Source organism: Athalia rosae, chromosome 4, assembly GCF_917208135.1.
Source record: "Athalia rosae chromosome 4, iyAthRosa1.1, whole genome shotgun sequence".
Taxonomy (NCBI): Eukaryota; Metazoa; Arthropoda; class Insecta; order Hymenoptera; family Athaliidae; genus Athalia; species Athalia rosae.
This window is the reverse complement of record NC_064029.1, coordinates 16,573,141-16,596,286: the sequence shown is the minus strand read 5'-3', so window position 1 is coordinate 16,596,286 and position 23,146 is coordinate 16,573,141.

Sequence of the window (23,146 nt, the reverse complement as noted above, 5' to 3'; positions counted from 1 at the left end):
TCGGTACAAACATCTTGAAAGTTTGTATTGTTCGCGAGTCTTGTCTTGGAAATAAACCAACATAATAGCTATGCGATTGTTGGACTGGGTAAGATGCTCTTTCTTCTCTCTGTGCTAACGTGGAGTACAGAAATGAGGAAAGATGCTGCGCCTGAAGCCATCATCTGGAAGAGGATCGCCGACCGCCGTGCCACTAATTTTCTCTATCTCTATTTTATTTATTTTCCTTTCCTCCTTTTTCTTTCATTCGATCGTCGTGTCGAATACTTATCTCTCATCGTTTGATGCATGCGTGTGAGTAGATAAAGACTCCGAGCAAGCTTGCCATTAGAGTTCGGACTCGAAACTTTGCACTTTATTTTACCACATACTCACATTTCACTGCTGTATGTTTCAGGTCGTCGAGTGAGAGGATTGAGCCTACCAGAGATCTCAGATTAGAAAATTTCTGTTTTCCATGAGTATCTCAATCTAATCCGAAATGCTGCGTGTTTCAGGTCTCCGAGTGAGCGAGGTCTTCGGTGATGAAGTCCTCGGATAAGAACGATTGTCGCATCGTCATGATTCTCTTACTAATCCGTTTTGCTGTGGGTTTCAGGTCGACTGAGCGAGCAAGGTTTCTCCTCTGGAAAACCACGACGTAATAAGCGACAATCTCATCAATATTTTGAAGCCTATATGAGACGGTGTTTTGTCGACTGACCACGGGTAAAGATTGCTTTCTTTCATGTTTTTCATTCGAAAATACATCAGTCGTCAAAATCGCGACCTCAGAGAGAGAGTAACTTCGAAGATATGATTTGACGTTCAGATTCGCATAATTATCTCATTAGTCTTGTATCCACAAAATTGAAGAGATTATCGAAGCTGCAAGACTGAGAGTCAATAGGCAATATATTTAGGCTCCGACTAGAATAATTATTTCATAAGTTTTGTATTCTCGGAAAAAGACGAATTATCGAAACATGATCATCGCGGACTCGCGCGAGAAAGCGAGAGTACTCTTGGGCTCAGACTGTATTAATTATCTAATGAGTTTTGTTAACTATCTATGAAGAGGCTACCTTTAGGTCTAGATTTGATTTGTATTTTTTAAGTTAGTATTTTCGAGAGGACTCTACAGAGAGGCAACAACGATTCTTCACAAGCTATGAAGAGGATACCTTTAGGTCTAGATTTAATTTTTATCTTCTAAGTTTGTAATTTCGAGGAGACTCTTCAAAAGAGCACCATCGATTTTCCACAAGCTATGAAGAGGATACTTTTAAGTCTAGATTAATGTTGTATTCTCTAAGTTTGTATTTTCGAGAGGACTCTTCAGAGGAGCACCAACGATTCTCCACAAGCTATGAAGAGGCTACCTTTAGGTCTAGATTTAATTTGTAATCTCTAAGTTTAAATATCCAAGAGGACTCTTCGAAGAAGTAACAACGATCTTCCACAAGCTATGAAGAGGATACTTTTAAGTCTAGATTAATTTCGTATTTTCTAAGTTTGTATTTTCGAGGGGACTCTTCAGAGGAGCAACAACGATTCTCCACAAGCTATGAAGAGGATACTTTTAAGTCTAGATTCAATTTGTAATCTGTAAGTTCAAATGTTCAAGAGGAATCTTCGGAGAAGCAACAACGATTCATCACAAGCTATGAAGAGGATACCTTCCAGTCTAGATTTAATTCGTATTTTCTAAGTTTGTAATTTTGAGAGGACTCTTCAGAGGAGCACCAACGATTCTCCACAAGCTATGAAGAGGCTACCTTTAGGTCTAGATTTAATTTGTAATCTCTAAGTTCAAATATCCAAGAGGACTCTTCGAAGAAGTAACAACGATCTTCCACAAGCTATGAAGAGGATACTTTTAAGTCTAGATTAATTTCGTATTTTCTAAGTTTGTATTTTCGAGGGGACTCTTCAGAGGAGCAACAACGATTCTCCACAAGCTATGAAGAGGATACTTTTAAGTCTAGATTCAATTTGTAATCTGTAAGTTCAAATGTTCAAGAGGAATCTTCAGAGAAGCAACAACGATTCATCACAAGCTATGAAGAGGATACCTTCCAGTCTAGATTTAATTCGTATTTTCTAAGTTTGTAATTTTGAGAGGACTCTTCAGAGGAGCACGAACGATTCTCCACAAGCTATCAAGAGGATACCTTCAGGTCTAGATTTAATTTGTAATCTCTAAGTTTAAATTTCCAAGAGGACTCTTCGCAGAAGTAACAACGATCTTCCACAAGCTATGAAGAGGATACTTTTAAGTCTAGATTTAATTTGTAATCACTATGTTTAAATATCCAAGAGGACTCTGCGAAGAAGTAACAACGATTTTCCACAAGCTATGAAGAGGATACTTTTAAGTCTAGATTAATGTTGTATTCTCTAAGTTTGTATTTTCGAGAGGACTCTTCAGAGGAGCACCAACGATTCTCCACAAGCTATGAAGAGGATACCTTTAGGTCTAGATTTATTTTGTAATCTCTAAGTTCAAATATCCAAAAGGACTCTCAGGAGAAGCAACAACGATTCGTCACAAGCTATGAAGAGGATACCCTTAAGTCTAGATTTAATTTGTATTTTCTAAGTTTGTATTTTCGAGAGGACTCTTCAGAGGAGCACCAACGATTCTCCACAAGCTATCAAGAGGATACTTTTAAGTCTAGATTTAATTTGTATTTTCTAAGTTTATCATCTCAAGAGGACTCTTCAGAGGAGCACCAACGATTCTCCACAAGCTATGAAGAGGCTACCTTTAGGTCTAGATTTAATTTGTAATCTCTAAGTTTAAATATCCAAGAGGACTCTTCAAAGAAGTAACAACGATCTTCCACAAGCTATGAAGAGGATACTTTTAAGTCTAGATTAATTTCGTATTTTCTAAGTTTGTATTTTCGAGGGGACTCTTCAGAGGAGCAACAACGATTCTCCACAAGCTATGAAGAGGATACTTTTAAGTCTAGATTCAATTTGTAATCTGTAAGTTCAAATGTTCAAGAGGAATCTTCAGAGAAGCAACAACGATTCATCACAAGCTATGAAGAGGATACCTTCCAGTCTAGATTTAATTCGTATTTTCTAAGTTTGTAATTTTGAGAGGACTCTTCAGAGGAGCACCAACGATTCTCCACAAGCTATCAAGAGGATACCTTCAGGTCTAGATTTAATTTGTAATCTCTAAGTTTAAATTTCCAAGAGGACTCTTCGCAGAAGTAACAACGATCTTCCACAAGCTATGAAGAGGATACTTTTAAGTCTAGATTTAATTTGTAATCACTATGTTTAAATATCCAAGAGGACTCTGCGAAGAAGTAACAACGATTTTCCACAAGCTATGAAGAGGATACTTTTAAGTCTAGATTAATGTTGTATTCTCTAAGTTTGTATTTTCGAGAGGACTCTTCAGAGGAGCACCAACGATTCTCCACAAGCTATGAAGAGGATACCTTTAGGTCTAGATTTATTTTGTAATCTCTAAGTTCAAATATCCAAAAGGACTCTCAGGAGAAGCAACAACGATTCGTCACAAGCTATGAAGAGGATACCCTTAAGTCTAGATTTAATTTGTATTTTCTAAGTTTGTATTTTCGAGAGGACTCTTCAGAGGAGCACCAACGATTCTCCACAAGCTATCAAGAGGATACTTTTAAGTCTAGATTTAATTTGTATTTTCTTAGTTTATCATCTCAAGAGGACTCTTCAGAGGAGCACCAACGATTCTCCACAAGCTATGAAGAGGCTACCTTTAGGTCTAGATTCAATTTGTAATCTCTAAGTTTAAATATCCAAGAGGACTCTTCAAAGAAGTAACAACGATCTTCCACAAGCTATGAAGAGGATACTTTTAAGTCTAGATTAATTTCGTATTTTCTAAGTTTGTATTTTCGAGAGGACTCTTCAGAGGAGCAACAACGATTCTCCACAAGCTATGAAGAGGATACTTTTAAGTCTAGATTCAATTTGTAATCTGTAAGTTCAAATGTTCAAGAGGAATCTTCAGAGAAGCAACAACGATTCATCACAAGCTATGAAGAGGATACCTTCCAGTCTAGATTTAATTCGTATTTTCTAAGTTTGTAATTTTGAGAGGACTCTTCAGAGGAGCACCAACGATTCTCCACAAGCTATCAAGAGGATACCTTCAGGTCTAGATTTAATTTGTAATCTCTAAGTTTAAATTTCCAAGAGGACTCTTCGCAGAAGTAACAACGATCTTCCACAAGCTATGAAGAGGATACTTTTAAGTCTAGATTTAATTTGTAATCACTATGTTTAAATATCCAAGAGGACTCTGCGAAGAAGTAACAACGATTTTCCACAAGCTATGAAGAGGATACTCTTAAGTTTAGATTTCATTTGTAATCTATAAGTTTAAATATCCAAGAGGACTCTTCGAAGAAGTAACAACGATTTTCCACAAGCTATGAAGAGGATACTTTTAAGTCTAGATTAATTTCGTATTTTCTAAGTTTGTATTTTCGAGGGGACTCTTCAGAGGAGCAACAACGATTCTCCACAAGCTATGAAGAGAATACTTTTAAGTTTAGATTTCATTTGTAATCTATAAGTTTAAATATCCAAGAGGACTCTTCGAAGAAGTAACAACGATTTTCCACAAGCTATGAAGAGGATACTTTTAAGTCTAGAATAATGTTGTATTCTCTAAGTTTGTATTTTCGAGAGGACTCTTCAGAGGAGCACCAACGGATCTCCACAAGCTATGAAGAGGATACCTTCAGGTCTAGATTTATTTTGTAATCTCTAAGTTCAAATATTCAAAAGGACTCTCAGGAGAAGCAACAACGATTCGTCACAAGCTATGAAGAGGATACCCTTAAGTCTAGATTTAATTTGTATTTTCTAAGTTTATCATCTCAAGAGGACTCTTCAGAGAGTCACAACGATTCATCCCAAGCTATGAAGAGGCTACCTTTAGGTCTAGATTTGATTTGTATTTTTTAAGTTAGTATTTTCGAGAGGACTCTACAGAGAGGCAACAACGATTCTTCACAAGCTATGAAGAGGATACCTTCAGGTCTAGATTTAATTTTTATCTTCTAAGTTTGTAATTTCGAGGAGACTCTTCAAAAGAGCACCATCGATTCTCCACGAGTTATGAAGAGGATATCTTCAGGTCTTGATTTAGTCTTTATTTTCTAAGTCTATATTCTCAAGAGGAATCTTCAGAGAAGCAACAACGATTCTCCACAAGCTATGAAGAGGATACTTTTAAGTCTAGATTTAATTTGTAATCTGTAAGTTCAAATGTTCAAGAGGACTCTTCAGAGAAGCACCAACAATTCTCCACAAGCTATAGAGAGGATACTCTCAAGTCTAGATTTAAGTTGTAATCTATAAGTTCAAATATCCAAAAGGACTCTCAGGAGAAGCAACAACGATTCGTCACAAGCTATGAAGAGGCTACCTTTAGGTCTAGATTTGATTTGTATTTTTTAAGTTAGAATTTTCGAGAGGACTCTACAGAGAGGCAACAACGATTCTTCACAAGCTATGAAGAGGATACCTTTAGGTCTAGATTCAATTTTTATCTTTTAAGTTTGTAATTTCGAGGAGACTCTTCAAAAGAGCACCATCGATTCTCCACGAGCTATGAAGAGGATACCTTCAGGTCTAGATTCAGTCTTCATTTTCTAAGTCTATATTCTTAAGAGGAATCTCCAGAGAAGCAACAACGATTCTCCACAAGCTATAAAGAGGATACTCTTAAGTTTAGATTTAATTTGTAATCTAGAAGTTTAAATATCCAAAAGGACTCTCAGGATAAGCAACAACGATTCTCCACAAGCTATGAAGAGGATACTTTTAAGTCTAGATTTAATTTGTATTTTCTAAGTTTATCATCTCAAGAGGACTCTTCAGAGAGTAACAACGATTCTCCGCAAGCTATGAAGAGGATACCTGTAGGTCCAGATATTTTTCGGACCATAGCGAGGATGTTTGCTGCCAATACATGTGTCCTAGGCAATTCCAGAGAAGTTGTTCCCACCGCATTTGTCTGTTGAGGAATGTGGTAAGTAGTTTTCACGATTCACAGCATCTGTTGATCGCTGTTATCTGTGTGCAACACACATGCTGACAATACCTATGAGAATTCTGAATCGTCATCAATTGCATGATTCTTCCAGATGATGTTCACTACAGTGGACAACAAACTTGTGAATGAATTGACAGAAAGAACAGGGGACGTTGAGCTAGATGTATCCGACAATGTGATAGTGGTGAGTAATTACTCAAAGATGATGCAGTCAATTACATAGATCATTATTGTTAGAATCATGAGTTGTCGATCATGGTCAACAGATGGTTGTCAACAAGTATTTTAATAAGTGTTCTCTTAACGTGTTGTGATAGTGCAGTACGTCTGCATCTGTAGCTTCCGAGTCTTGGTACATGAGACTTATCTTGAATCTCCCTAATATTCAGAATCTAATCATTCATAGCGCTATCAAATATGCGATTTCTGCTATTTTATTTCTACCTCTGGGATTTCCACTGTGTTATTATAGTTGTTTGTTTTTCCCAACTATTGCACTCATTATTTTTATTATTCATTTTTGTGAGTACCCAGATGTCCTCATAAGAACTATTAGCATCTAACAATCGATTCCAGAGCTGGAACCTAATAATTTTATAACCTGAAATTTTACGCGTGTCATTCGGAGTGAGTCAGATATGGCAAGCATTATTGAAACATATCTCGATATTTTGGCATTCCAGTACCAGTAACGCATATTCAGTTTGTTTGAATTCGTTTGAAAAGGTAATTATTTCCAAATTCGGCGGTTAAACGCCACGTTCGCTGATTGGTCGGGCATAGCGCGGAAAACAATTGCCGATCGAACGATTGGCATTGTTTTGTAGAAATTTCTGGGATGCTGTTCGCAAGCACGCCGCTCCGACTTTTTTACGGTTTTATTGTTGAAATATTTTGTCCCCGATGCCGAATTGTGACAAATTATCGATCAACAACTGCCATGATCGTTTTGAGACGTGTGTGAGATGAGCAGCGTTGTTTGAGTGAGTAATATCCGACATATTAGATGTAACACATAGTCGTTGGTTGGTTACCATGCTTTCGATTGCGTGAGCCGGGATTGGTGGGGCGAAAAAATTGTGATGCAATAGTCGAGTCAATCAGACTAGGCCGCGGAAAACAATTGCCGATCGGACGACTGGCATCGTTTTGTGGAAATTTCTGGGATGCTGTTCGCAAGCACGCCGCTCCGACTTTTTTACGGTTTTATTGTTGAAATATCTTGTCCCCGAAGCCGAATTGTGACAAATTATCGATCAACAACTGCCGTGATCGTATTGTGACGAGTGTGAGCTGAGCAGCGTTGTTTGAGTGAGTAATATTAGACATATTAGATGTATCACATAGTCGTTGGTTGGTCTCTGTGCTCTTGATTACGTGAACCCCGAATTCGCGGGGTGACAAAATGGCGGCGCAAACATTTAAGCCCATCAGATTAGGTTTTTATTAGGTATTCGTGATAAAAAGCTGTTCTTGATGTTTGCAAGTTGAATCGGAGTATCAGGGCATGTGGCAGATATGGGAGTCACATATTTCCCATGTAATTTGTTGGTTGGGTAATAGCTTGCCCGGCTGCGGCCCGAGGAGGGCCGCCCGCGATCTGTTGAATCAGCAAAATTTGAGTTACACCGAAATCTAGAGTAGGAAACTTGAGGATTATCTGGCAAAATAGTATGCTCGGTGTTCATAGCTTATGCCGTCGTGGTTTGGTTGTATTCTAATGAACGAGTCAATCGAGCGGGAATCCCACAACGCCAGTGCGTCACATGGTGCTAGGTGGCAGTGTTGAGGTGAAGTAGCGCGAAAAAAAATGCTTTCGAGCATGTTCAAATAGGTATTGTCAAACACTGAGCTTATATTCTATCGCATCTCATCGTGTAAATTTCATGCCCAACTATTGGAAGCTAACTATCGTCAACAACCAACATATGAAGCGAAGTCTGCTTCCGATCATTCTCAAGGTGGGTTCTAATGCATTCTATCTTTTTGTGCAGCAATCAAATCGGACCATAGCGAGGATGTTTGCTGCCAATACATGTGTCCAAGGCAATTCCAGAGAAGTTGTTCTCACCGCATGTGTCTGTTGAGGAATGTGGTAAGTAGTTTTCACGATTCACAGCATCTGTCGATCGCTGTTATCTGTGTTCAACACACATGCTGACGATACCTATGAGAATTCTGAATCGTCATCAATTGCATGATTCTTCCAGATGATGTTCACTACAGTGGACAACAAACTTGTGAATGAATTGACAGAAAGAACAGGGGACGTTGAGCTAGATGTATCCGACAATGTGATAGTGGTGAGTAATTACTCAAAGATGATGCAGTCAATTACATAGATCATTATTGTTAGAATCAGGAGTTGTCGATAATGGTCAACAGATTGTGACAGTTGGAATGATATCGAAACCTAATTGACACTGTTTCTTGCAATTTGTAGAGTGTGCTTGGTGTAGTTTGGCATCCGTGGAAGGAAAAATTGACACTGGAAAGCTGACATTAGGCTTGAGTGCTGCGACTTGGATACTGAGTTTTACATGTTGAAGATGTGTTTGCAACAAAGGCTGAACAAGCAGATGCGAAGAGTGTGATACGTGATGAGGACCGGCTCCAGAATGCAGTGAATCCAGAAGAAGAAATTCACCTTCGGCAGAGTTGGCAAGTCGCATGCGTTTGATTTGCTATCTATCTTTCCTCAATCTTTGCTCTTTGTGGCATGGCGGTACCAATGTTCATTTATGTGTATTATTTTAGAATTGAAAACGTTAGTTTGAGTTCCCAGTATAGATTGTGAAATTTTCAAACAATGTTTTAATGTAGTCGAGCTGTTTGGTCTCTTTAAATTGATCAGTGAAAGAAGTCGATTCAATCATTATATGATTTTGGTCATACGTGGCTTAGTTCTGATTCTAACTATAATAAACTATATTGGAAGTTTATTCTTGATTTCAAAGTCAACTCAGAGCCAGCAATCTTGAAATAGGATGTACTGACCCGTTCTTCCCCTACAGTGAAAACCAACAAAGTAAGTCCTGAACCACGTTGTGTGATTGACAAGAACAGAATGAGTGTGTTGGTGAAAATGAGTTTCGTAATTAGATATAGGTGGATGTAGGTAGGAATGGGTAGGCCGGGTGCTGTGTGTGGGTTGGATTATATGTGCGTTAATATTTAAGAAAATCCTGGATTGAGACTGGCTTGGGAACGCTGGTTTCAATGCCATGGTTCGATCAGATCGCTTGTCGGGTTGAGGGGGCCTAGAAAAATGAGGGTAGGCAGGAACTGCGAACGGGTAGGAAGGTAATTCATAAGCCGTGATGTTCCTTCGTTTCACAGCGTCCTTCAATCGCAATTGTTCCCAATATTGAATTCAGTATAGCAAAACATGCCTACTTCGGTACAAACATCTTGAAAGTTTGTATTGTTCGCGAGTCTTGTCTTGGAAATAAACCAACATAATAGCTATGCGATTGTTGGACTGGGTAAGATGCTCTTTCTTCTCTCTGTGCTAACGTGGAGTACAGAAATGAGGAAAGATGCTGCGCCTGAAGCCATCATCTGGAAGAGGATCGCCGACCGCCGTGCCACTAATTTTCTCTATCTCTATTTTATTTATTTTCCTTTCCTCCTTTTTCTTTCATTCGATCGTCGTGTCGAATACTTATCTCTCATCGTTTGATGCATGCGTGTGAGTAGATAAAGACTCCGAGCAAGCTTGCCATTAGAGTTCGGACTCGAAACTTTGCACTTTATTTTACCACATACTCACATTTCACTGCTGTATGTTTCAGGTCGTCGAGTGAGAGGATTGAGCCTACCAGAGATCTCAGATTAGAAAATTTCTGTTTTCCATGAGTATCTCAATCTAATCCGAAATGCTGCGTGTTTCAGGTCTCCGAGTGAGCGAGGTCTTCGGTGATGAAGTCCTCGGATAAGAACGATTGTCGCATCGTCATGATTCTCTTACTAATCCGTTTTGCTGTGGGTTTCAGGTCGACTGAGCGAGCAAGGTTTCTCCTCTGGAAAACCACGACGTAATAAGCGACAATCTCATCAATATTTTGAAGCCTATATGAGACGGTGTTTTGTCGACTGACCACGGGTAAAGATTGCTTTCTTTCATGTTTTTCATTCGAAAATACATCAGTCGTCAAAATCGCGACCTCAGAGAGAGAGTAACTTCGAAGATATGATTTGACGTTCAGATTCGCATAATTATCTCATTAGTCTTGTATCCACAAAATTGAAGAGATTATCGAAGCTGCAAGACTGAGAGTCAATAGGCAATATATTTAGGCTCCGACTAGAATAATTATTTCATAAGTTTTGTATTCTCGGAAAAAGACGAATTATCGAAACATGATCATCGCGGACTCGCGCGAGAAAGCGAGAGTACTCTTGGGCTCAGACTGTATTAATTATCTAATGAGTTTTGTTAACTATCTATGAAGAGGCTACCTTTAGGTCTAGATTTGATTTGTATTTTTTAAGTTAGTATTTTCGAGAGGACTCTACAGAGAGGCAACAACGATTCTTCACAAGCTATGAAGAGGATACCTTTAGGTCTAGATTTAATTTTTATCTTCTAAGTTTGTAATTTCGAAGAGACTCTTCAAAAGAGCACCATCGATTCTCCACAAGCTATCAAGAGGATACCTTCAGGTCTAGATTTAATTTGTAATCTCTAAGTTTAAATTTCCAAGAGGACTCTTCGCAGAAGTAACAACGATCTTCCACAAGCTATGAAGAGGATACTTTTAAGTCTAGATTTAATTTGTAATCACTATGTTTAAATATCCAAGAGGACTCTTTGAAGAAGTAACAACGATTTTCCACAAGCTATGAAGAGGATACTTTTAAGTCTAGATTAATGTTGTATTCTCTAAGTTTGTATTTTCGAGAGGACTCTTCAGAGGAGCACCAACGATTCTCCACAAGCTATGAAGAGGATACCTTTAGGTCTAGATTTATTTTGTAATCTCTAAGTTCAAATATCCAAAAAGACTCTCAGGAGAAGCAACAACGATTCGTCACAAGCTATGAAGAGGATACCCTTAAGTCTAGATTTAATTTGTATTTTCTAAGTTTGTATTTTCGAGAGGACTCTTCAGAGGAGCACCAACGATTCTCCACAAGCTATCAAGAGGATACTTTTAAGTCTAGATTTAATTTGTATTTTCTAAGTTTATCATCTCAAGAGGACTCTTCAGAGGAGCACCAACGATTCTCCACAAGCTATGAAGAGGCTACCTTTAGGTCTAGATTTAATTTGTAATCTCTAAGTTTAAATATCCAAGAGGACTCTTCGAAGAAGTAACAACGATCTTCCACAAGCTATGAAGAGGATACTTTTAAGTCTAGATTAATTTCGTATTTTCTAAGTTTGTATTTTCGAGGGGACTCTTCAGAGGAGCAACAACGATTCTCCACAAGCTATGAAGAGGATACTTTTAAGTCTAGATTCAATTTGTAATCTGTAAGTTCAAATGTTCAAGAGGAATCTTCAGAAAAGCAACAACGATTCATCACAAGCTATGAAGAGGATACCTTCCAGTCTAGATTTAATTCGTATTTTCTAAGTTTGTAATTTTGAGAGGACTCTTCAGAGGAGCACCAACGATTCTCCACAAGCTATCAAGAGGATACCTTCAGGTCTAGATTTAATTTGTAATCTCTAAGTTTAAATTTCCAAGAGGACTCTTTGTAGAAGTAACAACGATCTTCCACAAGCTATGAAGAGGATACTTTTAAGTCTAGATTTAATTTGTAATCACTATGTTTAAATATCCAAGAGGACTCTGCGAAGAAGTAACAACGATTTTCCACAAGCTATGAAGAGGATACTTTTAAGTCTAGATTAATGTTGTATTCTCTAAGTTTGTATTTTCGAGAGGACTCTTCAGAGGAGCACCAACGATTCTCCACAAGCTATGAAGAGGATACCTTTAGGTCTAGATTTATTTTGTAATCTCTAAGTTCAAATATCCAAAAGGACTCTCAGGAGAAGCAACAACGATTCGTCACAAGCTATGAAGAGGATACTTTTAAGTCTAGATTTAATTTGTATTTTCTAAGTTTGTATTTTCGAGAGGACTCTTCAGAGGAGCACCAACGATTCTCCACAAGCTATCAAGAGGATACTTTTAAGTCTAGATTTAATTTGTATTTTCTAAGTTTATCATCTCAAGAGGACTCTTCAGAGGAGCACCAACGATTCTCCACAAGCTATGAAGAGGCTACCTTTAGGTCTAGATTTAATTTGTAATCTCTAAGTTTAAATATCCAAGAGGACTCTTCGAAGAAGTAACAACGATCTTCCACAAGCTATGAAGAGGATACTTTTAAGTCTAGATTAATTTCGTATTTTCTAAGTTTGTATTTTCGAGGGGACTCTTCAGAGGAGCAACAACGATTCTCCACAAGCTATGAAGAGGATACTTTTAAGTCTAGATTAATTTCGTATTTTCTAAGTTTGTATTTTCGAGGGGACTCTTCAGAGGAGCAACAACGATTCTCCACAAGCTATGAAGAGGATACTTTTAAGTCTAGATTCAATTTGTAATCTGTAAGTTCAAATGTTCAAGAGGAATCTTCAGAGAAGCAACAACGATTCATTACAAGCTATGAAGAGGATACCTTCCAGTCTAGATTTAATTCGTATTTTCTAAGTTTGTAATTTTGAGAGGACTCTTCAGAGGAGCACCAACGATTCTCCACAAGCTATCAAGAGGATACCTTCAGGTCTAGATTTAATTTGTAATCTCTAAGTTTAAATTTCCAAGAGGACTCTTCGCAGAAGTAACAACGATCTTCCACAAGCTATGAAGAGGATACTTTTAAGTCTAGATTTAATTTGTAATCACTATGTTTAAATATCCAAGAGGACTCTGCGAAGAAGTAACAACGATTTTCCACAAGCTATGAAGAGGATACTTTTAAGTCTAGATTAATGTTGTATTCTCTAAGTTTGTATTTTCGAGAGGACTCTTCAGAGGAGCACCAACGATTCTCCACAAGCTATGAAGAGGATACCTTTAGGTCTAGATTTAATTTTTATCTTCTAAGTTTGTAATTTCGAGGAGACTCTTCAAAAGAGCACCATCGATTTTCCACAAGCTATGAAGAGGATACTTTTAAGTCTAGATTAATGTTGTATTCTCTAAGTTTGTATTTTCGAGAGGACTCTTCAGAGGAGCACCAACGATTCTCCACAAGCTATGAAGAGGCTACCTTTAGGTCTAGATTTAATTTGTAATCTCTAAGTTTAAATATCCAAGAGGACTCTTCGAAGAAGTAACAACGATCTTCCACAAGCTATGAAGAGGATACTTTTAAGTCTAGATTAATTTCGTATTTTCTAAGTTTGTATTTTCGGTGGGACTCTTCAGAGGAGCAACAACGATTCTCCACAAGCTATGAAGAGGATACTTTTAAGTCTAGATTCAATTTGTAATCTGTAAGTTCAAATGTTCAAGAGGAATCTTCGGAGAAGCAACAACGATTCATCACAAGCTATGAAGAGGATACCTTCCAGTCTAGATTTAATTCGTATTTTCTAAGTTTGTAATTTTGAGAGGACTCTTCAGAGGAGCACCAACGATTCTCCACAAGCGATGAAGAGGCTACCTTTAGGTCTAGATTTAATTTGTAATCTCTAAGTTTAAATATCCAAGAGGACTCTTCGAAGAAGTAACAACGATCTTCCACAAGCTATGAAGAGGATACTTTAGGGTCTAGATTAATTTCGTATTTTCTAAGTTTGTATTTTCGAGGGGACTCTTCAGAGGAGCAACAACGATTCTCCACAAGCTATGAAGAGGATACCTTCCAGTCTAGATTTAATTCGTATTTTCTAAGTTTGTAATTTTGAGAGGACTCTTCAGAGGAGCACGAACGATTCTCCACAAGCTATCAAGAGGATACCTTCAGGTCTAGATTTAATTTGTAATCTCTAAGTTTAAATTTCCAAGAGGACTCTTCGCAGAAGTAACAACGATCTTCCACAAGCTATGAAGAGGATACTTTTAAGTCTAGATTTAATTTGTAATCACTATGTTTAAATATCCAAGAGGACTCTGCGAAGAAGTAACAACGATTTTCCACAAGCTATGAAGAGGATACTTTTAAGTCTAGATTAATGTTGTATTCTCTAAGTTTGTATTTTCGAGAGGACTCTTCAGAGGAGCACCAACGATTCTCCACAAGCTATGAAGAGGATACCTTTAGGTCTAGATTTATTTTGTAATCTCTAAGTTCAAATATCCAAAAGGACTCTCAGGAGAAGCAACAACGATTCGTCACAAGCTATGAAGAGGATACCCTTAAGTCTAGATTTAATTTGTATTTTCTAAGTTTGTATTTTCGAGAGGACTCTTCAGAGGAGCACCAACGATTCTCCACAAGCTATCAAGAGGATACTTTTAAGTCTAGATTTAATTTGTATTTTCTAAGTTTATCATCTCAAGAGGACTCTTCAGAGGAGCACCAACGATTCTCCACAAGCTATGAAGAGGCTACCTTTAGGTCTAGATTTAATTTGTAATCTCTAAGTTTAAATATCCAAGAGGACTCTTAGAAGAAGTAACAACGATCTTCCACAAGCTATGAAGAGGATACTTTTAAGTCTAGATTAATTTCGTATTTTCTAAGTTTGTACTTTCGAGGGGACTCTTCAGAGGAGCAACAACGATTCTCCACAAGCTATGAAGAGGATACTTTTAAGTCTAGATTCAATTTGTAATCTGTAAGTTCAAATGTTCAAGAGGAATCTTCAGAGAAGCAACAACGATTCATCACAAGCTATGAAGAGGATACCTTCCAGTCTAGATTTAATTCGTATTTTCTAAGTTTGTAATTTCGAGAGGACTCTTCAGAGGAGCACCAACGATTCTCCACAAGCTATGAAGAGGATACCTTTCGGTCTAGATTTATTTTGTAATCTCTAAGTTCAAATATCCAAAAGGACTCTCAGGAGAAGCAACAACGATTCGTCACAAGCTATGAAGAGGATACCCTTAAGTCTAGATTTAATTTGTATTTTCTAAGTTTGTATTTTCGAGAGGACTCTTCAGAGGAGCACCAACGATTCTCCACAAGCTATCAAGAGGATACTTTTAAGTCTAGATTTAATTTGTATTTTCTAAGTTTATCATCTCAAGAGGACTCTTCAGAGGAGCACCAACGATTCTCCACAAGCTATGAAGAGGCTACCTTTAGGTCTAGATTTATTTTGTAATCTCTAAGTTCAAATATCCAAAAGGACTCTCAGAAGAAGCAACAACGATTCGTCACAAGCTATGAAGAGGATACCCTTAAGTCTAGATTTAATTTGTATTTTCTAAGTTTGTATTTTCGAGAGGACTCTTCAGAGGAGCACCAACGATTCTCCACAAGCTATCAAGAGGATACTTTTAAGTCTAGATTTAATTTGTATTTTCTAAGTTTATCATCTCAAGAGGACTCTTCAGAGGAGCACCAAGGATTCTCCACAAGCTATGAAGAGGCTACCTTTAGGTCTAGATTTAATTTGTAATCTCTAAGTTTAAATATCCAAGAGGACTCTTCGAAGAAGTAACAACGATCTTCCACAAGCTATGAAGAGGATACTTTTAAGTCTAGATTAATTTCGTATTTTCTGAGTTTGTATTTTCGAGGGGACTCTTCAGAGGAGCAACAACGATTCTCCACAAGCTATGAAGAGGATATTTTTAAGTCTAGATTCAATTTGTAATCTGTAAGTTCAAATGTTCAAGAGGAATCTTCAGAGAAGCAACAACGATTCATCACAAGCTATGAAGAGGATACCTTCCAGTCTAGATTTAATTCGTATTTTCTAAGTTTGTAATTTTGAGAGGACTCTTCAGAGGAGCACCAACGATTCTCCACAAGCTATCAAGAGGATACCTTCAGGTCTAGATTTAATTTGTAATCTCTAAGTTTAAATTTCCAAGAGGACTCTTCGCAGAAGTAACAACGATCTTCCACAAGCTATGAAGAGGATACTTTTAAGTCTAGATTTAATTTGTAATCACTATGTTTAAATATCCAAGAGGACTCTGCGAAGAAGTAACAACGATTTTCCACAAGCTATGAAGAGGATACTTTTAAGTCTAGATTAATGTTGTATTCTCTAAGTTTGTATTTTCGAGAGGACTCTTCAGAGGAGCACCAACGATTCTCCACAAGCTATGAAGAGGATACCTTTAGGTCTAGATTTATTTTGTAATCTCTAAGTTCAAATATCCAAAAGGACTCTCAGGAGAAGCAACAACGATTCGTCACAAGCTATGAAGAGGATACCCTTAAATCTAGATTTAATTTGTATTTTCTAAGTTTGTATTTTCGAGAGGACTCTTCAGAGGAGCACCAACGATTCTCCACAAGCTATCAAGAGGATACTTTTAAGTCTAGATTTAATTTGTATTTTCTAAGTTTATCATCTCAAGAGGACTCTTCAGAGGAGCACCAACGATTCTCCACAAGCTATGAAGAGGCTACCTTTAGGTCTAGATTCAATTTGTAATCTCTAAGTTTAAATATCCAAGAGGACTCTTCGAAGAAGTAACAACGATCTTCCACAAGCTATGAAGAGGATACTTTTAAGTCTAGATTAATTTCGTATTTTCTAAGTTTGTATTTTCGAGGGGACTCTTCAGAGGAGCAACAACGATTCTCCACAAGCTATGAAGAGGATACTTTTAAGTCTAGATTCAATTTGTAATCTGTAAGTTCAAATGTTCAAGAGGAATCTTCAGAGAAGCAACAACGATTCATTACAAGCTATGAAGAGGATACCTTCCAGTCTAGATTTAATTCGTATTTTCTAAGTTTGTAATTTTGAGAGGACTCTTCAGAGGAGCACCAACGATTCTCCACAAGCTATGAAGAGGCTACCTTTAGGTCTAGATTTAATTTGTAATCTCTAAGTTTAAATATCCAAGAGGACTCTTCGAAGAAGTAACAACGATCTTCCACAAGCTATGAAGAGGATACTTTTAAGTCTAGATTAATTTCGTATTTTCTAAGTTTGTATTTTCGAGGGGACTCTTCAGAGGAGCAACAACGATTCTCCACAAGCTATGAAGAGGATACTTTTAAGTCTAGATTCAATTTGTAATCTGTAAGTTCAAATGTTCAAGAGGAATCTTCAGAGAAGCAACAACGATTCATCACAAGCTATGAAGAGGATACCTTCCAGTCTAGATTTAATTCGTATTTTCTAAGTTTGTAATTTTGAGAGGACTCTTCAGAGGAGCACGAACGATTCTCCACAAGCTATCAAGAGGATACCTTCAGGTCTAGATTTAATTTGTAATCTCTAAGTTTAAATTTCCAAGAGGACTCTTCGCAGAAGTAACAACGATCTTCCACAAGCTATGAAGAGGATACTTTTGAGTCTAGATTTAATTTGTAATCACTATGTTTAAATATCCAAGAGGACTCTGCGAAGAAGTAACAACGATTTTCCACAAGCTATGAAGAGGATACTTTTAAGTCTAGATTAATGTTGTATTCTCTAAGTTTGTATTTTCGAGAGGACTCTTCAGAGGAGCACCAACGATTCTCCACAAGCTATGAAGAGGATACCTTTAGGTCTAGATTTATTTTGTAATCTCTAAGTTCAAATATCCAAAAGGACTCTCAGGAGAAGCAACAACGATTCGTCACAAGCTATGAAGAGGATACCCTTAAGTCTAGATTTAATTTGTATTTTCTAAGTTTGTATTTTCGAGAGGACTCTTCAGAGGAGCACCAACGATTCTCCACAAGCTATCAAGAGGATACTTTTAAGTCTAGATTTAATTTGTATTTTCTAAGTTTATCATCTCAAGAGGACTCTTCAGAGGAGCACCAACGATTCTCCACAAGCTATGAAGAGGCTACCTTTAGGTCTAGATTTAATTTGTAATCTCTAAGTTTAAATATCCAAGAGGACTCTTAGAAGAAGTAACAACGATCTTCCACAAGCTATGAAGAGGATACTTTTAAGTCTAGATTAATTTCGTATTTTCTAAGTTTGTATTTTCGAGGGGACTCTTCAGAGGAGCAACAACGATTCTCCACAAGCTATGAAGAGGATACTTTTAAGTCTAGATTCAATTTGTAATCTGTAAGTTCAAATGTTCAAGAGGAATCTTCAGAGAAGCAACAACGATTCATCACAAGCTATGAAGAGGATACCTTCCAGTCTAGATTTAATTCGTATTTTCTAAGTTTGTAATTTCGAGAGGACTCTTCAGAGGAGCACCAACGATTCTCCACAAGCTATGAAGAGGATACCTTTAGGTCTAGATTTATTTTGTAATCTCTAAGTTCAAATATCCAAAAGGACTCTCAGGAGAAGCAACAACGATTCGTCACAAGCTATGAAGAGGATACCCTTAAGTCTAGATTTAATTTGTATTTTCTAAGTTTGTATTTTCGAGAGGACTCTTCAGAGGAGCACCAACGATTCTCCACAAGCTATCAAGAGGATACTTTTAAGTCTAGATTTAATTTGTATTTTCTAAGTTTATCATCTCAAGAGGACTCTTCAGAGGAGCACCAACGATTCTCCACAAGCTATGAAGAGGCTACCTTTAGGTCTAGATTTATTTTGTAATCTCTAAGTTCAAATATCCAAAAGGACTCTCAGGAGAAGCAACAACGATTCGTCACAAGCTATGAAGAGGATACCCTTAAGTCTAGATTTAATTTGTATTTTCTAAGTTTGTATTTTCGAGAGGACTCTTCAGAGGAGCACCAACGATTCTCCACAAGCTATCAAGAGGATACTTTTAAGTCTAGATTTAATTTGTATTTTCTAAGTTTATCATCTCAAGAGGACTCTTCAGAGGAGCACCAAGGATTCTCCACAAGCTATGAAGAGGCTACCTTTAGGTCTAGATTTAATTTGTAATCTCTAAGTTTAAATATCCAAGAGGACTCTTCGAAGAAGTAACAACGATCTTCCACAAGCTATGAAGAGGATACTTTTAAGTCTAGATTAATTTCGTATTTTCTAAGTTTGTATTTTCGAGGGGACTCTTCAGAGGAGCAACAACGATTCTCCACAAGCTATGAAGAGGATACTTTTAAGTCTAGATTCAATTTGTAATCTGTAAGTTCAAATGTTCAAGAGGAATCTTCAGAGAAGCAACAACGATTCATCACAAGCTATGAAGAGGATACCTTCCAGTCTAGATTTAATTCGTATTTTCTAAGTTTGTAATTTTGAGAGGACTCTTCAGAGGAGCACCAACGATTCTCCACAAGCTATCAAGAGGATACCTTCAGGTCTAGATTTAATTTGTAATCTCTAAGTTTAAATTTCCAAGAGGACTCTTCGCAGAAGTAACAACGATCTTCCACAAGCTATGAAGAGGATACTTTTAAGTCTAGATTTAATTTGTAATCACTATGTTTAAATATCCAAGAGGACTCTGCGAAGAAGTAACAACGATTTTCCACAAGCTATGAAGAGGATACTTTTAAGTCTAGATTAATGTTGTATTCTCTAAGTTTGTATTTTCGAGAGGACTCTTCAGAGGAGCACCAACGATTCTCCACAAGCTATGAAGAGGATACCTTTAGGTCTAGATTTATTTTGTAATCTCTAAGTTCAAATATCCAAAAGGACTCTCAGGAGAAGCAACAACGATTCGTCACAAGCTATGAAGAGGATACCCTTAAGTCTAGATTTAATTTGTATTTTCTAAGTTTGTATTTTCGAGAGGACTCTTCAGAGGAGCACCAACGATTCTCCACAAGCTATCAAGAGGATACTTCTAAGTCTAGATTTAATTTGTATTTTCTAAGTTTATCATCTCAAGAGGACTCTTCAGAGGAGCACCAACGATTCTCCACAAGCTATGAAGAGGCTACCTTTAGGTCTAGATTCAATTTGTAATCTCTAAGTTTAAATATCCAAGAGGACTCTTCGAAGAAGTAACAACGATCTTCCACAAGCTATGAAGAGGATACTTTTAAGTCTAGATTAATTTCGTATTTTCTAAGTTTGTATTTTCGAGGGGACTCTTCAGAGGAGCAACAACGATTCTCCACAAGCTATGAAGAGGATACTTTTAAGTCTAGATTCAATTTGTAATCTGTAAGTTCAAATGTTCAAGAGGAATCTTCAGAGAAGCAACAACGATTCATCACAAGCTATGAAGAGGATACCTTCCAGTCTAGATTTAATTCGTATTTTCTAAGTTTGTAATTTTAAGAGGACTCTTCAGAGGAGCACCAACGATTCTCCACAAGCTATCAAGAGGATACCTTCAGGTCTAGATTTAATTTGTAATCTCTAAGTTTAAATTTCCAAGAGGACTCTTCGCAGAAGTAACAACGATCTTCCACAAGCTATGAAGAGGATACTTTTAAGTCTAGATTTAATTTGTAATCACTATGTTTAAATATCCAAGAGGACTCTGCGAAGAAGTAACAACGATTTTCCACAAGCTATGAAGAGGATACTTTTAAGTCTAGATTAATGTTGTATTCTCTAAGTTTGTATTTTCGAGAGGACTCTTCAGAGAAGCACCAACGATTCTCCACAAGCTATGAAGAGGATACCTTTAGGTCTAGATTTATTTTGTAATCTCTAAGTTCAAATATCCAAAAGGACTCTCAGGAGAAGCAACAACGATTCGTCACAAGCTATGAAGAGGATACCCTTAAGTCTAGATTTAATTTGTATTTTCTAAGTTTGTATTTTCGAGAGGACTCTTCAGAGGAGCACCAACGATTCTCCACAAGCTATCAAGAGGATACTTTTAAGTCTAGATTTAATTTGTATTTTCTAAGTTTATCATCTCAAGAGGACTCTTCAGAGGAGCACCAACGATTCTCCACAAGCTATGAAGAGGCTACCTTTAGGTCTAGATTTAATTTGTAATCTCTAAGTTTAAATATCCAAGAGGACTCTTCGAAGAAGTAACAACGATCTTCCACAAGCTATGAAGAGGATACTTTTAAGTCTAGATTAATTTCGTATTTTCTAAGTTTGTATTTTCGAGGGGACTCTTCAGAGGAGCAACAACGATTCTCCACAAGCTATGAAGAGGATACTTTTAAGTCTAGATTAATTTCGTATTTTCTAAGTTTGTATTTTCGAGGGGACTCTTCAGAGGAGCAACAACGATTCTCCACAAGCTATGAAGAGGATACTTTTAAGTCTAGATTCAATTTGTAATCTGTAAGTTCAAATGTTCAAGAGGAATCTTCAGAGAAGCAACAACGATTCATCACAAGCTATGAAGAGGATACCTTCCAGTCTAGATTTAATTCGTATTTTCTAAGTTTGTAATTTTAAGAGGACTCTTCAGAGGAGCACCAACGATTCTCCACAAGCTATCAAGAGGATACCTTCAGGTCTAGATTTAATTTGTAATCTCTAAGTTTAAATTTCCAAGAGGACTCTTCGCAGAAGTAACAACGATCTTCCACAAGCTATGAAGAGGATACTTTTAAGTCTAGATTTAATTTGTAATCACTATGTTTAAATATCCAAGAGGACTCTGCGAAGAAGTAACAACGATTTTCCACAAGCTATGAAGAGGATACTTTTAAGTCTAGATTAATGTTGTATTCTCTAAGTTTGTATTTTCGAGAGGACTCTTCAGAGGAGCACCAACGATTCTCCACAAGCTATGAAGAGGATACCTTTAGGTCTAGATTTATTTTGTAATCTCTAAGTTCAAATATCCAAAAGGACTCTCAGGAGAAGCAACAACGATTCGTCACAAGCTATGAAGAGGATACCCTTAAGTCTAGATTTAATTTGTATTTTCTAAGTTTGTATTTTCGAGAGGACTCTTCAGAGGAGCACCAACGATTCTCCACAAGCTATCAAGAGGATACTTTTAAGTCTAGATTTAATTTGTATTTTCTAAGTTTATCATCTCAAGAGGACTCTTCAGAGGAGCACCAACGATTCTCCACAAGCTATGAAGAGGATACCTTTAGGTCTAGATTTATTTTGTAATCTCTAAGTTCAAATATCCAAAAGGACTCTCAGGAGAAGCAACAACGATTCGTCACAAGCTATGAAGAGGATACCCTTAAGTCTAGATTTAATTTGTATTTTCTAAGTTTGTATTTTCGAGAGGACTCTTCAGAGGAGCACCAACGATTCTCCACAAGCTATCAAGAAGATACTTTTAAGTCTAGATTTAATTTGTATTTTCTTAGTTTATCATCTCAAGAGGACTCTTCAGAGGAGCACCAACGATTCTCCACAAGCTATGAAGAGGCTACCTTTAGGTCTAGATTCAATTTGTAATCTCTAAGTTTAAATATCCAAGAGGACTCTTCAAAGAAGTAACAACGATCTTCCACAAGCTATGAAGAGGATACTTTTAAGTCTAGATTAATTTCGTATTTTCTAAGTTTGTATTTTCGAGGGGACTCTTCAGAGGAGCAACAACGATTCTCCACAAGCTATGAAGAGGATACTTTTAAGTCTAGATTCAATTTGTAATCTGTAAGTTCAAATGTTCAAGAGGAATCTTCAGAGAAGCAACAACGATTCATCACAAGCTATGAAGAGGATACCTTCCAGTCTAGATTTAATTCGTATTTTCTAAGTTTGTAATTTTGAGAGGACTCTTCAGAGGAGCACCAACGATTCTCCACAAGCTATCAAGAGGATACCTTCAGGTCTAGATTTAATTTGTAATCTCTAAGTTTAAATTTCCAAGAGGACTCTTCGCAGAAGTAACAACGATCTTCCACAAGCTATGAAGAGGATACTTTTAAGTCTAGATTTAATTTGTAATCACTATGTTTAAATATCCAAGAGGACTCTGCGAAGAAGTAACAACGATTTTCCACAAGCTATGAAGAGGATACTCTTAAGTTTAGATTTCATTTGTAATCTATAAGTTTAAATATCCAAGAGGACTCTTCGAAGAAGTAACAACGATTTTCCACAAGCTATGAAGAGGATACTTTTAAGTCTAGATTCAATTTGTAATCTGTAAGTTCAAATGTTCAAGAGGAATCTTCAGAGAAGCAACAACGATTCATCACAAGCTATGAAGAGGATACCTTCCAGTCTAGATTTAATTCGTATTTTCTAAGTTTGTAATTTTGAGAGGACTCTTCAGAGGA